General features: G+C 47.7%; 1 protein-coding gene across 1 annotated transcript in view; it reads right to left on the bottom strand.

Moving 5' to 3' along the window:
• Positions 1 to 16,806, bottom strand: part of CCHR10.PART0H1orf112 (chromosome chr10.part0 C1orf112 homolog) — a 2,885,111-nt gene that overhangs the window by 2,736,808 nt on the left and 131,497 nt on the right. The window lies entirely within an intron of this gene.

Below are 16,806 nucleotides of genomic sequence, written 5' to 3' on the forward strand. Positions count from 1 at the left end.
GTGGAGATAAGCATCTTTTATGTCTAATGTAGCCATGAATCCCTGTGGGATTATCAGAGGGAAAAGGGCTGGTAAGGGTAAGCATTCTGAATAGAAACCTCTTCCTTTTGCAGAGGAGGGAACTGACTCTATAGTGCCCTGGTCTGACCATGTCTGCAGCACCGGTTGTTAAGAGGTGCAGCTGCTCTGTAGGGGGTCGAGGAATGCCCCGCCATATGGGAAGAGAGAGCCATGACATGAAGTATCCACTTTGGAAGATGGACAGGACCCACTTGTCTTCGGTGAGGAGGGCCCAAAGAAGAAGACAGTGAGAGAGGCAGGCTGACAGATGTACAATAGGAGGTGGGGTGGGGGGCAAGACTGGCAGGTAGTCAGATGCTACCTCCCCTGTCCTGAAAGGGAGTTCTCTGGCTAGAGGCAGTGGATGCTCTAGGCGCAGGAGGTTGTTCTCTAGTGGACTTAGTGGACTTGGGGGTCTAGAGGGAGGAGCAGGTTGGGAGTGCTTTCTAATAAACTATGTTTTGGAAAGGTAATTCCTGTGAAACTTAGGGATTGGTGAGACCAGCAAATGTTTAAGGTTCTGCATCACTTTCCCTTTCTGTTTTAGGGATTTAAAGAAGTTTGCAACCTTAGAGCCAAAAAGTGCAGCATTATCCTGGAGGGCATCAGTGAGCTTTACCCTGAAGTCATCTGGCAGGGGTTGTAGGTGAAGCCAGGAGTAACTGCGTAAGGCAGATGCTGATGCTGCTGACCTGGCAGGGGATTCAGCAGCATCGTAGCTACACATGATGGAATGTCTAGTGACCTGGGATGAGACGGCCAGGAGAGAAGACAGCGATGCTTTGACAAGGGAGTAAGGAATGTCTGTCAGATGTTTGGTGGCAGACAGTAAGAGAGAGAAAGTGTACTTGGACATGTGGGTCTGATAGTTTGTGGCTCTGAAAGGTAAGGCAGCGGAAGTATAAATCTTTTTGCCCAATCTTTCCATCGTCTTGCTGTCCTTGTCAGCTGGGAGAATGGTGGTAGTGGGCAGCAGTTTGGTAGCTTTGTCAGTGGCAACAGATATAGTGGCAGCATCAGCTGGTGGGCACTTTATCAGTGTCAGGTACTTTGTAAAGCCTATCTGGTCTGCGTGGTGCAGGAGGCTGAGAGTCAAGGTTCAGAGATGCCGAAGAAAAGGCATCTTGGAAGGCAGATAGGATGGGAGGAACAGCAGATGGGCTAGGGGTTTCCATTTGAATGAAGTCTTAGTACCTCTTTTGTACCTCAGACATTTCTGAGGAATCCCATTTAAAGTGCTCCTTCATCCTACTAATTCTCTCACTGAAGGTCAAATCTTCCACTGGAAAATCAGGGTCCAGTGACTCTTCCTCTGGGGATCCATATCCCAAGGGTGAAACGAGTTGGGAGTTGTAGGAAAGAGATTCCTCAGGGGAATCTGAAAGGGCCTCCTCTTCCCTGTGGGCTTGGTCTGTAGGCAGGGGCCTACGACTTAGAAGAGGAGAAGGCAGAAGTAGATGTAGGCCTCAGTGCCATGAAGGCACTGAAAACACTGTCTGAAATCCTGCCAATCAGGCATGCTTTCTGAAAGGGAGATGTCTCTCTCTTTTCCCTTCTTTTTAGAGGGGCAGCGAACATCTGTCTGAAAACTGGTGACTGTAAGGGGTCGGAAGGCTCAGATGACTCCCATGAAATTAGAAGTTATGTACCTACCATAACGTTCCATGTTAGTTGTCTTCTCTCGCCTTCTTTCTTGCTGGATGGGTTCGGAGCCGATCCTCGGCTCCGACTCAGCACTTGCTTTAGCTTGAGAACTCCTTTTACCAGCTCGAGGCAACCCTATATCCCATGATGCAAGGCGGAACTACCTCAGATCTCGTTTGGTAGCTAACCTACCCTGCTAAAGACTATCCTAACATAATTAGGCACATAAGTTCCTAATAGAAGTCCTCATATGAAGGCTCAGGAGGAAACAACCTAATAGGAACTCTTCAAGATCTGTCCAGGCCAGGGGGAAGGAGGGAGGGATGCAAGAAAGAAGGCGAGAGAAGACAACTAACATGGAACGTTATGGTAGGTACATAACTTCTAAATGTTAAGTTGTCAATCTCGCCTTCATTCTTGCTGGATGGGACCGCGTCCCTAGCACCTGTATCCCGGGTGGCTCAATGGAACAGACTCTTGAGAACTGTGGAACCAAAACTGGCCCTATCTCTGGAGGCCAAGTCCAACTTGCAATGAGAGACAAAGGTATGAGGCATGGCCCAAGTAGCTGCTGCACAAATGGTATCAATGGGTAGTCTATCCTGAAAAGCTGCAGAAGTGGATAGACTCCTGGTTGAGTGTGCTTTTGGTTTAGAAGATAGCTGTTTGCCTCTGAGAGAGTACACATAGGAAATGGTGGAAGTCAACCATCTGGATAAGGTCACTTTAGAAACTGGAAGACCCATCCTGTTTTCTGCATAGGAGACAAATAATTGGTCCGATTTTCTAAATTGTTTAGTTCTATGCAAATAGTACCTGAGCTGACGATGGACATCCAAAAAATGCAGTTTCTGTTCAGCTCTGTCGGAATAGTTTGGGAAAAAGACTGGTAAATCTACAGATTGGTTAATATTGGTTTGAGACACGACTTTGGGGAGAAAGGAAGGGTTAGTTCTTAATGATACCCTGTCCTTATGAAAAACCAAATAAGGTGAACGAATGCAGAGAGCTTGAATCTCGGAAACCCTTCTTGCAGAAGTGACAGCCAGTAAAAATATAGTTTTCCAGGTCAATAACTTCAAAGAGCATGAAGCAGACGGTTCAAAGGGAGGTAGTATCAAGGATGCCAACATTAAGTTTAGATCCCATTGCGGAGGAGGATGCTTTATAGGTGGTTTTAGGAGAAAAACTCCTCTCAGAAAGGCCTTGCATAATCTATGAGACATAATGTTATTGTCATGCAAGCCAACATGATACTTGGAAATAGCAGCCAGTTGTACTTTGACTGTAGATGACGAGGATCCTGAATGAAAAACCTCCGCCAGGAAATCTAAAACAGAATGTACAGGAGCAGTAAAGGGATCAATATTTCTGGAATTTGCCCAAATAGAAAACGCCGCCACTTGCTAGCATAAACAGTCCTAGTGGACGACTTCAAAGAAGACACTAAAATGTCTCTGAGTCAGAAATCATCGGTAGCCTGGCTAGGGAAGGAAGTGGAGCAACCAAGCAGTGAGGTTGAGAGAATGAATGGCCCGGTGCTGCTGACCCGACTGGTGGATCAAGAGATCCGGAACTGGGTCCAGATGCCAGGGCTGCACCAGAAGGTGACGATGCAGAGACAGAAACCAAATTTGTCGAGGCCAATATGGAGCAATGAGGATCAATTTGGCTCTCAAAAGGGTGGCTTTCTGAATGACTTGTGGAATCAAGGGAAAGGGAGGAAAAGCGTACAGAAGTCCCCGAGGCCAATCCTGGGTTAGAGAGTCTCTCAGGGGTTGGCCTGGAATGGGAAAGAGAGTGAAATAATCTGGGCACTTGCTGTTTTGAGGAGTAGCAAAAAGATCGCAACAAGGAGTGCCCCACTTCAGAAAAATCTGATCCACTACAGATTGATTGAGAGACCACTCGTGAGGCATCAGAATAGATCTGCTCAGCCTGTCTGCCAATAGGTTGGACCTGCCGGGGATGTGCGTTGCTATCAGAAACCGCTGAGAAGAGATCGCCCATTGCCAAAGTCTGAGAGCTTCTCGACATAACGGATAGGACCTGGTTCCGCCCTGTTTGTTGATGTACCAGACCACGGACATGTTGTCCGTTTGTACTGCAATAGTCCCCGTGGGAAGAAAGTCGTCGAGGGCTTGCAACGTTAAAAGCACTGCTCTCATCTCCAGGACATTTATGTGCAGATGGTATTCTATGGGTTACCACGTCCCGTGGACCATCCTGCCCTGATAATGCCCCCCCCCCCCACCCGATCAGAGAGGCATCCGTAGTGACTGTGGCAACTGGAGGAGGGGGAATAAAGGGTCAGCCCTGATGAAGAAGAGGGGAAGATATCCACCAGTTCAGATGAGCCCTGCACGACTGTGTGACTAAGATTTCGTGCCTCATCGGGAGACTGTGGTACGACCACTGCGTGAATAGCATCCACTGCAGAAGACGCATGTGGAAGCGAGCCAGTGGTAGAAGAACAATGGCCGCAGCCATAAGACCTAGAACCTTCAGTATAAATCTGGCTTTGATCTTGTAGCTTTGCAATAGAAGCCGAACGAATTTTTGGATGTCCAGAATTCTTTGATCTGTTAGTCTGGCTAACATTTTGACGGTGTTTAATTCTGCCTATAAAGGTGATAGATTGGCAAGGCAGCAGAGAAGATTTTTCGAAATTTACTGAAATTCCCAAACTCCTGCAAAGCTGTAGAGTGTAGTCTCTGGACTGAAGAAGCTGACACTTGGTGGTGGCGGAGAGGAGCCAGTCGTCCAAGTAGGGAAACACCTGGAATCCTTGACGTCTCAGGTGAGCTGTGACCACTGCCATGCATTTGGTAAACACTCTGGGGGCTGAAGTGAGGCCAAAGGGCAGTGCTCTGCATTGGTAATGACTGGTCCCTAGCCGAAAGCGGAGAAACCTTCTGGAGCGTCTATGAATCTTTATGTGATAGTACGCATCCTGAAGGTCTATAGAGCACATCCAGTTGTCCTTGCCCAGAAAGGGCAGAATGGACGGAAGCGTGACCATCCGGAATCTTGCCTTCTTGACAAATCTGTTTAGATTGCTCAGGTCTAATATTGGTCTCCAATCTCCCGTCCTTTTGGGGACCAAAAAGAATCTGGAGTAGACGCCGGATCCTACCTGGTCTGCCGGCACCGTCTGGACGGCTCTTTTTTCTAGGAGTTTTGAAATCTCCTGTTCTGCCAAATCCCTTTGACCGGGTGAGATGTCTGGAAGGGATTGTAGAGGTACGGGAAACCTTTCGAAGGGGATTTTGTAACCCTCAGATATAATCGACTGTACCCACATCTCTTGTGATGGGGATTGCCAGGCTACTGGGTACAGTGAAATCCTTCCCCCGACTGCCTCCAAGGGTGGACAGTCGGGCAACACCTCAGGGATGTTGAAAGGGCTTCTCAGGAAGAGACTCCCTGTTGCCCTGGTTTTGAGGACCCCCCCTGCCTGTAGGGCGGCGTCTATTATTGTTACCCCCTCTGCCCCTGGGGGTAAACTGACCACATGCATCCGGTGTAGCTCCTTGGGCTTTACGGAACCACATCTTCCCCCCCCTTCTGACCCTTGGGATATGGTCTAGAAGGAGTGGAAAATTGGACTCCAACGGCAGAAAGAGTTTTACCGTCCTGCTCACACCTGGTCAAGGTATCCTTCACCTGAGGTCCGAACAAAGCCGAACCATCAAAGGGGGTATTAGTGAAGGACGCCTTAAAGGGGTCCGCAAAATTACAAAGCCGCATCCAGGCTTGGCGTCTAAGAGCAACTCCTGTGCCTGCGGCCCTGCTCGCTCCATCGGCCGCATAAGATATGAGCCGCATGGAGGAGTTAGATATGGAATTCAGGATAGCAAGCTGCGAGGCAATCTTTTCTTGAGCCCCAGCAGCAGAAGGATCCTGGACTACTTCATCCAGTTCTTTGAGAACATCTCGTTGAAGCCTGGTGAAGTGACAAAGATAATTCAGCGAACGCATAGCAAAGGTCGCTGAAGAAAACATCCGCTTTCCATATCTGTCCATGGTCCTAGAATCCTTGTTAGGAGGATGGACAGGTACTGAAGGATCCGCCAGTTCCTTCTTAGTGGCCGCCACCACCATAGCATCCACAGAGACACCCTTGGAAAGGAACTGTTTGTCCGAAGGGGCCGTGATGAATTTGGATGGTCTTCTGGGGACAGGTTCCACAGAATCTGGAGCCGCCCACGCCTTCCGAGCCACTACCTGCATAAGTGGGTCAAAGGCGGAGACACCCAGGAGGTGGAGGGTCGGGATCCAAAAGCCTCCAGGTATACCGACTCATCCTCGGAGGGGTCAATGGAGGGCCAATTCCCCCTCTGTTTGAGGAGCTCAAGGATGTCTGAAAAGGAGACATCCTCAGAGGGGGACCGTGGGGAACCCTCCGACTCATCTAAGTCGGTATCAGATGTAGTAGACTCAGGAGAGTCTGTGTGTTTCCTCTTACACGTCCTCTTCCAAGGGGGTTCCCCTGCAGGATCAGGAGAAACCTCGGAAGAGGAGGAAATTCCCAGTGAGGAAACCTGGGGCGATGGATCCCTGGGCCTGAGAGCAAGAGGCTGGCAAGAGGCGTCTGCAGGCACTGATGAGGGAGGAGCTAGAGGGATGGACCGTTGACCAGGCTCAGAGGCCAGGACACTCCTCATCACCTCAAAGGCTCCCCTCCCCGGGAGGCCGGAATATCCCCGCTCCGAAGAAACAGGAATTCCCGGCTCCAATGAGAGGGAAGGCTCCGAGGCAGATGTCGGCGCCGAGTTTACCAAAGCCGAAGCCCCGAGAGGGAGAGCGGGGTCGGATAAGGGTCCGATGCCACTAGCCCCCTCGGAGCCGACAGTGGAAACCCGACGATCGGATCCCTCCAAGGAAGGCCTCAAGGAGGAGATCGGAGCCGAGGACGACGGAACCGAAGGATGTATCGGCTCCGGCATCGAAACAGTCGCTGTCCCGAGAAGCTCCGGCTCCGAACTCTGGTGTGGAGTCGGAGGAGGAAGTTCAAGGGGTGAGGCTATAGCTGAAGTCTGTTGAGACGGGCTATGGAGCATTTGGGCCAGTGCCTGAGACTTCAACAGCCTGCTTACCACCCTCTCTAAGTCGTGGTCAGACAGCCTGGAAGATCTCGAAGATCGGCTCCGATGGCTCCGCTCCGACAAAAGAGGAGACCCCGGAGCCGAGTGGATACTCAGTATCGAAGGGGACCGAGATCTCTTTCGGGATGAAGCCATCGGAGCCGAAGTCCCCTGAACTCCAGATGGAGCCGAAGGTTTCTCGGCTCCGATGCTGGATAAGGTGTCGGCTCCAGCCGGAGCCGACAAGGCCACAGTAGACAAGGTATCGGAGCCAGCCGGCGCCGAACCTACTACTTTAATGGTAGATGCATCGGTTCCAGCCGGAGCCGATCTCGGCTCCGACAGAGCCAGAGCCACCGGAGGAGGCTTGGATACTTAAGCCTGAGCCTTCGGTGGCTTAGAAGGTTTCCCAGACCCTGCTTTAGAGGGAGAACCTTCTGGCTTAAGTAAGCCACGGAGGATAAGCTTATTTCTCCTTTCCTGCAGGACTCTCTGGCTAAAAGAGTGACACAAAGCACAGGAGTCCTGCAGGTGCAAAGGCCCCAGGCAATAAACACAAGAAGTGTGACCGTCTGTCAGAGACATTTTCTGACAGCACGAGTCACACTTCTTGAAGCCTGAGACCTTGCCTTCCCTAGACATATCCTAGGAGGAAGTAACACACACAAACCCCAACAAACACACAAATTAATCCCCTACACACAACACACAGGAAGGGATTAACCAATGGGGTTTTAGGCCCAACTAAAACTTTATACTAAAGGTTATAAAAAAGGGTTATAAAAGTTTGAAAACAAGGGAATAGGGTGGGCTGTAATTCACTACAGACTATACTATGACTAAAAGGGGAAAATAAAACCCTAACTAAGCTTTTCTGATTTTAACAAGAAAATCACTTACCTCAGCTGGCAAAGGAGACCTCTTTCGCTAAGCGGCAAACGAGATCTGGGGTAGTTCCGCCTTGCATCATGGGATATAGGGTTGCCTCGAGCTGGTAAAAGGAGTTCTCAAGCTAAAGCAAATGCAGAGTCGGAGCCGAGGATCAGCTCCGAACCCATCCAGCAAGAATGAAGGCGAGATTGACAACTTAACATCATTGGTTCCCCCCAGGCATCAGCTAGCAATGCCGGAATAGCCTCAGCAGACATACTCTCACCTGTGGATGGTGCGGCGTCCTTAGAGGTACCAGCAACCTCTGAAGTGGCAGATCTGGAACCCGATCATGAAACCAGGCCTAGGTCAGCCACAGGATGGGAGTCGGCCGGAAGAGGCTCAGCAGTAGTCAAAGGCCATAAGGTTCTGGCGTTCTTTTTTGGCAATTCTACGGGGATGTCGGAGGAGCCCTCTATCCCAAGTGTAAGATGTTTCAGACATTGCTTCTCAAGGTGCAAGTTTAAAGCATGCAACAGACTACACAAAGTTTTTGGAACGAACGCCTGGCAAATAGGGCAAGCCTTATGGTCATGAGATTTTCCCAAACAGAAAAGGCACTTATTGTGGGTGCCCTTATGAGGGATCTGGTGTCCACACTAACACTTACCCTTTCTGGATGACATTAACGAGCAATAATCAAAATTAGACTGACTGAAAAAGGTTCTCCAACAGGATACTTATCTGAATAATGAATATGACGTCAGTGGTAACAGGAACAACTGGTGTACGACTAGCAGCTGATGTCACCTTTATGGTCTATCAATTCTCGGCCATGTCTGACGCACCACAGAGGGACTGAAAGCATTTGGATACTGGCCGTACGTTCGCGAGATAAAAGGGATAAACCCATATGCAGAATACTGCAACATGGGAATAGAAGGACATCTAGTGGTACAGCATCCCTGAATGTTCCCTGGTTATTACTGTGACACCAACTAGTAAATCTTTTTCAATTAGCAACATAAGATTGCCTAGCAGCAGGGTTTCTTAACTCCTTTAGTAGATTTAGTAGTTTGCTTTTTGGAAAAGGAACCATAGGTTATCGCAAAGAAAGAGGGCTGAAACATCTTAGTAACCATATTTGCATCATGCATAAAACTGTTTTGAGTACCTGAGCAGCAGAAGACCAAACAAAACCTTATTCAAACTTCTGATTATGTACCCCGGTAAAATGTTTCGTCACAGCAGCTGGGGTCTGGATACAGAGTCAGCACAGTCATGCACACACTGTAATTATTACATTTGTAATATTTTGTAAACATACAATATCACAACCACTCAAGTTATACACATTGTCAGCAGCATTTTATTCATCTAGCTGAGAGCTTTTATATGAGGCTAAGGACTTTTGTCTGTGTAACTTGAATGCTGAGATTTAGAAAAATTTGAAAATGATATCTAAATATCATAACAGTATCTCTTTAACCTGCACTAGACAGAGGTCAAATGTTAATGCAGCTGAGTTTGCCACTGTGTAAGCTTTAAGATGAAATATTTTAAAATCTTGTACATTGCATCAATAATTCGAAGACCATGCAATATTTGACACCTAGAGGCGTCAGTAGGAGCCAACTGCAGACACACCAGGATGCATCACTCAGATGTAATGAGTTAAAGAATGTTTACACACTTGAGAAAGAGAAGTAATAACAGGATTCAGAAAGGACTGACCATCAGAGTAATGTGGCAGATAATGCCTCAAACTGTCAACACAACCAGCAAGTACAAAACATGGTAGTTTTAAATTCTGGATTAGCATTAATCAAAAAACAGTTAGTAGCTGGAGATGAACTTTAACATCTGTCTGCCTTTTTAAGGCCAGAAGATTATCAGCAGTATAGTAGGATAAGTTAAAAGCACCCTCCAAGGCTGTCATAATAGGAGGAAAGTACAGTTGTGTACACTTACAAAAAATGTAGGTGTTCGAGTGTATTCACTGTTGCAGTTATCACCTGTGGGTTATCCCTGCTGCGGTAGGCCTCACTCGGCCCGAATACCAGAGTCAATATTTTTGTGCGCCGGCTGCAGTCGCCTGTAGTCCGACATCAGGACATCAGTGCTATAAAGCAAGGCAGCCAACATCATTACATCAGTTTTTCCTGCCCTAACCCATCAGAAGCACAAAGGAAAAGAGAGAAGTGGTCCTGGTGGCTAAAGGCCACCTTGGGAAACTTGTGTCCTCCTAGGAGAAGATGTTAAATGGGAGATGGAGGGAGGGAAACCAAGACTGCAACAGTGAACACACTAACATCTACATTTATGTAAGTGTACACAACTGTACTATGTTCTTCGTGTTTCACTGTTGCAGTCATCACCTTGGGAGGATTCCCAAAGCTGAGGAAAAGGGTGGAAGGATAGGTTGAGTCTTAGGTATGGGACAGGAGGCCCTGCAGAATTGCAGAGGCAAACCCTGCCCTAGATGTAGAAAAGGGGTAGGTGGTGATGCTTTGTAAAGGTATGGGCAGAGGTCCAGGTAGCAGCTTCCAAGATGTCCCTGGTAGGTATTCCTCTGAGGAAGGCAGTGGAAGTGGAGGTTGCCCTAGTGGAGTGGGTAAGGATAGACTTAGGGGTGGGTTTCCCATATAGTCAGTAGCAAAAATGGATACAGTGTGAAATCCATTTGGAAATGGTTTGTCTGGATATTTGGAAATGGTTTGTCTGGAGATGGGTTTCCCCTCTGCCTCGGGGGTAAAGCTTACAAGAAACTGGTCTGTTTTTCTGAGTGGCTTAGTATGGTCCAGATAGTATTGGAATTGTCTGGGCACGTCTAGTGAGTGCAGAATTCTTCCCCCTTGTTTTCAGGGTTGGGAAAGAAGGTGGGAAGGTGTATGGCCTGGTTAAGGGTCACATCAGATACCACCTTGGGCATAAAGGAGGGGGTTACTCCTCAGGGAGACGCTGTCTGCATGGAAAAATATGAAGGGCTCGACTGCCATGAGAGCTTGAAGTTCCGAGATCTTTCTGGCTGAGGTGATAGCTAGTAGGAAGGCAGTCTTTCAAGAGAGATATTTCAATTCTGCTGCAGCGGCAGGTTTGAAAAGGAGGTAAGGTTAGTTTTTCTAACACATAATTTAGGTCCCAGGGTGGTATTAGAGGCCTTCCGGGAGGCCTGATATTGGAGGCCCCTCTGAGGAACTGCTTAATCAAAGGATGAGAGAAGAGGGGTGGGTCAGAATCATAATGGGCAGAGATGGCCAAGGCATGGATTTTAATAGAGGAGAAAGAGAGGCCACTATTGAGCAACTCTGCTAGGTAATCCAGGATGAGAGGGATGGAAGGTTGGGAGGTACTGCCCTCTTTGTTTCCAGGAGCAGAATCTTTTCCATTTTCCTGCATAGGATTTTTTTGTGCTGGGCCTTCTGGCCTCTGTGATGATGTCCAGGACCTGTTTGCTTAACAGCAACTCATTGTTAGTTTTTAGTGTATAAGCCATGCTTTGAGTCTGTAGGTCTGGGTGCAGTACCTTCCCCCTCTCCTGGGTCAAGAGGTCTGACATCAGGGCAAGCAGCTTTGGGGGCTGTAAGGTCAGACTGCGTAATAAGGGGTATCAATGCTGTCTGGGCCAATGTGGAGCAAGGAGGATGGCCTTTGGTCTCTCCTCTCTTATTTTGATCAGAACCTTGGGAATAAGGGGCAGAGGAGGGTATGCGTACACAAAGAGGGTGGTCAAGGTATCCACCTTCCATGCTAAGAGGTCATACTCCCTGGTACAGAACATGTGCAGCTGGTGGTTGAGGTGAAGGCAAAGAGGTCCACTTCTGGGGTTGAGGTGCGAGGGTGATTTGCAGAAAGATTTCTCTGTGGAGCTGCCATTCGTGGGGGTCCAGTAAGTTTCTGCTTAGGTTGTCTGCCAGTGTGTTGTTGATCCTTGTTAAGTATTGGGCAATTAGGTGCATCCCCATGGAGGTGGCTGTAAGCCAGAGACTCCTAACTAACCTGCACAGGGGGTAAAATTGGGTGCGACCCTGCTGGTTGATGTACGACATAACTGTGGTGTTGACTGTTTTTATGAGGAGGACCCCTGGCCTGAGATGAGGTTAGAAGAAAGTCAGAGCCTTTTGCATTGCCATCATTTCTTTCTGGTTGATGTGCAACTGAAGTCGCTGAGCATTCCAAAGACCTTGGGTGCACACCTGCCTGCTAGGTGGGCACCCCAAGCAATGTCTGAGGCATCAGTGGTGATGGTCTGGCCGGAAGGGTGGAGGATACAGGAAGACCCTTGTTCATGGCACAGGCCTCTGCCCACCAGAGAAATTCAGCACTTACATAAGGGATCAGGGGGAGCATGGTAAATGGGGACTGAGAGTGCTGGCACCAAAGGTTCTTAAAGTTCTACTTAAGTTTTCTCATGTGAAGCCTGGCGAGAGGGATGCAAGATGCCATGTATCCCAGGGCTTGCAGGAACTTCCTCGCAGTGAGTTGACTTATGGAAGCCAGCTGGGTGAAGCAGAGAGGCAGGAAGCTCTACTTTCCTGGGGATAGGAAGGCCATTTGGGTTGCTGTGTCTAGAAAACAATTTTTTGGTGGGGTTTTGCTTTAATTTTTTTCTCGCTGATGGTGAACCCTACAGAAGTTAGGAGTGATTTGACAAACAGAAGGTCCTGGAGCAACTTTTCTTTGCATTCTGGCTGAATGACAAAGTCGTCCAGGTAAGGGTAAATCTGTACATTTCTCTGTTTGCAGAATGCTATAGCCAGGGCCAAGCATTTGGTGAATACTCTGGGAGCAGCAGATAAGCCAAAGGGCAGTGCAGAGAACTGAAAGTGTTGAAAGCCTGCTCTGAAGCGCAGGAATTTTCTGCACGATTCCCTGATGGGGATGTGGAGGTAAGCATCTTTTAGGTCTAGTGTCACAAGCCAGGCATTTTGTGTGAGCATAGACAGGAGCTGCTGCAAGGTTAGCATTTTTTATCTGGGGACCACCAAGGTGGTGTTCAGTTTGGATAGATCCAGGATGGGGCACCAAGCGCCCTCTTTTCTTGGAACAAGGAAGTCTGGAGTAAAAACCTTTTCTCGTTTGATCTGGAGGGGCAGGTCCTACTGCCCCCTGGGATATTAGAGTTTGGACCTGATTCAATGCCTCTGCCCACTGGTTTGGGGGGAGATCTGGGTACCCTCTTGGAATAGGAAGTTTGTTGAAGGAGAATCTGCATCCCTGAGAAATTATTTTTAAGACCCATTGGTCCTTGGTTATAGAGACCCAATTGTCCTTGAAGAGGGTGAGCCTTCCTCTTAGTTTTTGATGAGTGAAAGGAGGGCAGAGGGGGGAGGGAGAGTCATTGTAAGTCTTGCCATAAAAGCTCGGCTTAGAACTCCCTGACTTAGAGACGGAAGTGGTCCATTGTTTGCTTCTTTGCTGGCCCTGGGATAGGGGCCTGGATGGCCTGTCCCTGCGGGGCTTACCTTGGCCTTGTCTGCTAGGTGCAGGGAAGGCCCAGTGCTTAGAGGGAAAGCTCCTGCTGAATCTGGGAGGTTGAACTTGAAAGAAATCATTTACTGTCTGCATAGATTTTGCTTTGTCTTCCATCTTTTTAAGCACTTCTGCTTTTTCCCCCAAACAAAAGTTCCTAATCTAGGGATGCATCACTACATTTAGACTTGACATGATCAGGGAGAGGTTGTTCCTTCAGCCATGCATATCTTCCAGTACCAGATCCTGTCACTGCTGCCCTGCTAGAGACTTCTAAGATGTCATATCCACATTGTAATGAGTGCTTGGCCACTTGACAAGCAGAGTGTAGTAATTCTGCCAGCTCTTTTGAGTAGGCACAGTCAGGAGAGGTAGCAATCTTCTGTTTTAATTGTTCCAAAGTGTGTTGTTAATATTTTAATATATAGAACTGACAACCGAGTGCTCTGATAGCGAAGGTTGCAGAGGTGTATACTTTCTTACCCCATCTGTCCAGAGCTCTGGAGACTATCAGAAGAAAGAGGATTTTTGGCAGAACTGGTCTTAGCTCCTTTGGGTCCCTGTGTAATGATTTCAGGGTCTGCAGCAAGATTCCTGTAATGTTATTTGTGAGAATCCGATACTCTGTAGTACCTGTCAGGTGTAGTTGAGGCAGGAGGCAAGGCATCAGGGACTAAGCTGGATTCATGGAAAACATCATTCACCACTTCCAAAATAGGTGGGATGGCCAGGGCTCTGTGCTGGGAAAGGTCCAGAAACTCTCTAAGTCGTTTCTTTGACTGTGGGAAGGCTTGAGATTCCTATTGAAAATGTTCTCTGAGGGAGTGAAGGGTTTCCCCAAAGGAGAGGTCCTCTGGAGGGGAGGCAGAAGGAATGGATTCCTCTACATCTGAGTCCTCAAACAGTTAAGGGATGTTGTTCCTCTTCAAAAAGTACAGTTTTGTACCTACCATAAATGTAGATGTTCGAGTGCTAATACAGCTGCAGTCATAACAGATGGGTTCTCCTGCCGTCAGGCGGGTCCTCGGTCGGCCGAATTCCAAAGTCTAGGTCTGGCGTCGGTTGTCGTCACTTCTTCCCTGACGTCAGTGCGACAGGGGTATAAAAGAACCAGCCGACGCCATTTTCTTCAGTTTTTCTTGCCCCAGATGTCAGGTGCCCCCAGAAGGAAGGCAATACATAAAATTATGTAATAATGCAATGCAAAATAATCAAAGACCAGTAGTTGCAAGCAAATACACCATACAAGGAGGAGGGAAACCTGGACTGCAGCTGTATTAGCACTCTAACATCTACATTTATGGTAGGTACAAAACTGTACTATGTTCATCGTGCATACAGCTGCAGTCATAACAGATGGGTAGAATCCCAAAGCTAAGAAAGGGTGGTAGGCACTAGGTGGAGCCAGGAGGAGCCAAAATGCCCTGCAAGACTGCAGTGGCAAAGCCTGCTCTAGATTTGGAGTATAATGGTAGGTTGTAGTGCTTGGAGAAGGTATGTACAGAACTCCAAGTGGCTGCTTCTAAAATATCCTTGGTAGGAACTCCTCTGAGGAAGGCTGCAGAGGTGGCTGTGGCCCTGGTAGAATGAGTTCTAATGCCTGTAGGTACAGTTTTGCCATGAAAGGAATAGCAAAAGCGTATGCAGTGGGCTATCCATTTTGAGATTGTCTGTTTGGATATTGACTTTCCTTGAGCTCCTACTGCATAGGCCACAAAAAGCGGTTCTGATTTTCTGAAAGGTTTTGTTCTGTCCAGATAACGCAGTTGTCTGTGGATGTCCAAGGAATGCAGTAATCTCTCCCCTTTGTTTTGAGGATTAGGATAAAAAATAGGTAAATGTATGGCCTGATTTAAAGCTACCCTGGATACCACTTTAGGCATAAAGGACGGGTTGGTATGTAATGAAACTCTGTCCTGATGGAAGATGATAAAAGGCTGGACAGCCATAAGAGCCTGTAGTTCTGAAACTCTACGAGCTGAAGTGATAGCCAGAAGGAAAGCTGTTTTCCAGGACAAATACTGTAAATCTGATGAGGCAGCTGGCTCAAAAGGAGGCAAAGTCAGTTTTTCCAGAATGAAATTAAGATCCCAAGCAGGTATTGTTCGTTTTCTTGGAGGTCTTAAATTTGTAGCCCCTCTGAGGAACTGTCTTAATAGAGGGTGAGAGAATAAAGGTGGATCAGTGTTGTATTCTGCAGAAATGGCTGAGGCATGGATTTTGATGGAGGAGAACGAAAGTCCACTGCTTAACAGTTCAGCCAAATATTGTAGTATTTGAGGTAAATTCAGTTTTCCAGGGCACTGGCCCTTTTTTCTCATTCCAAACACAAAAACGTTTCCATTTTGCAAAGTAAGCTTTTCTAGTTGATGGCCTTCTGGCCTCCAAAATGACATCCTGCACCTCCTTGGAGAGCAGGGCCTGCTGCGATGCTAAGGAATCTTCCATGCGGCTAGATTGAGTGTTTTCAGCTGGCTGTGAAGAGTTTTGAAGCTGTGCTGAGTCAGAAGAGGCGGCATAAGAGGCAGGGTCCATGGTGGGGAATGCGTCAGGCTCCTCAGGAGTGGGTACCAGTGTTGCCTTGGCCAGTCCGGAGCAATGAGGATCATCTTTGGTGTGTCTGCTCTGGTCTTCAATAGGACTTTGGGCAGCAGAGGAAGAGGTGGAAGGCATAAACTGTCATTGCTGTCCAACTGAAAGAGAGAGCGTCCACTCTCCAGGCCTTTGGATGGAAGATCCTTGAGCAGAATTTTGTCAATTGATGATTTTTGTGAGAGGCAAAGAGATCTATGTCTGGCCTTCCCCATTCTTGGATTATTTCTGTAAAAACTTTTGGATGCAACTTCCATTCCTGTGGATCTGTCATATTCCTGCTTAGGTTGTCTGCCAGCGTGTTTTCCTTGCCTGGCAAGTACTGTGCTTGTAGTTCCATTTGTAAGTCCATGGCCATGTTCCAAAGTGACATGTCCAGTCTGCATAGGGGATAAGAATGTGTTCCTCCCTGCTTGTTTATGTACCACATAACTGTGGTGTTGTCTGTTCTTATCAATAGCTGGCCTGGTTGTAGAAGGTCCTTGAAAGTTATAATAGCATTTATCACTGCTAGCATTTATTTTTGATTGATGTGAAGGTGCTTTTCTTTTTGGGTCCATTTGCCCTGAATGCACCGGTCTGTCATGTGCACCCCCCAGACGTAGTCCGAGGCGTTTGTTGTGATGACTTGATTTGCCTGAGGCTTGCTGAATGAAAGACCTGTGTTTGTTTGGCATGCTTGAGCCCACCATAGAAATTCCTTTTGCAGACATGGAATTAATGGTATTATTGTTTCCAAACTGTGGCTGTGTTGAGACCATATGTTTTTAGGTACCATTGTAGTTTTCTCATATGCAGCTTTGCACATGGGATTAGTAAGATGCAAGATGCCATGAATCCCAGAGCCTGCAGGATTTTCCTTGCAGTCAGCCTGGTGCAATTTGCCAGTGTTCTGAAATATTGAATTAGTTGCCCCTGCTTCTCTGGCGTGAGGTAGGCCATCTGGGTGTTTGTGTCCAAATTGGCACCCAGGAAAATTATCTTCCGAGAGGGTATTAGTCTTGATTTCTCTTTGTTGACTGTGTATCCCAGAGAGTTTAATAATATTATTACATAAGCCAGATGTTTCAGAAGAATGTGC

This window comes from Protopterus annectens, chromosome 10.part0, assembly GCF_019279795.1.
Source record: "Protopterus annectens isolate FY-2018-M chromosome 10.part0, PAN1.0, whole genome shotgun sequence".
NCBI lineage: Eukaryota > Metazoa > Chordata > Ceratodontiformes > Protopteridae > Protopterus > Protopterus annectens.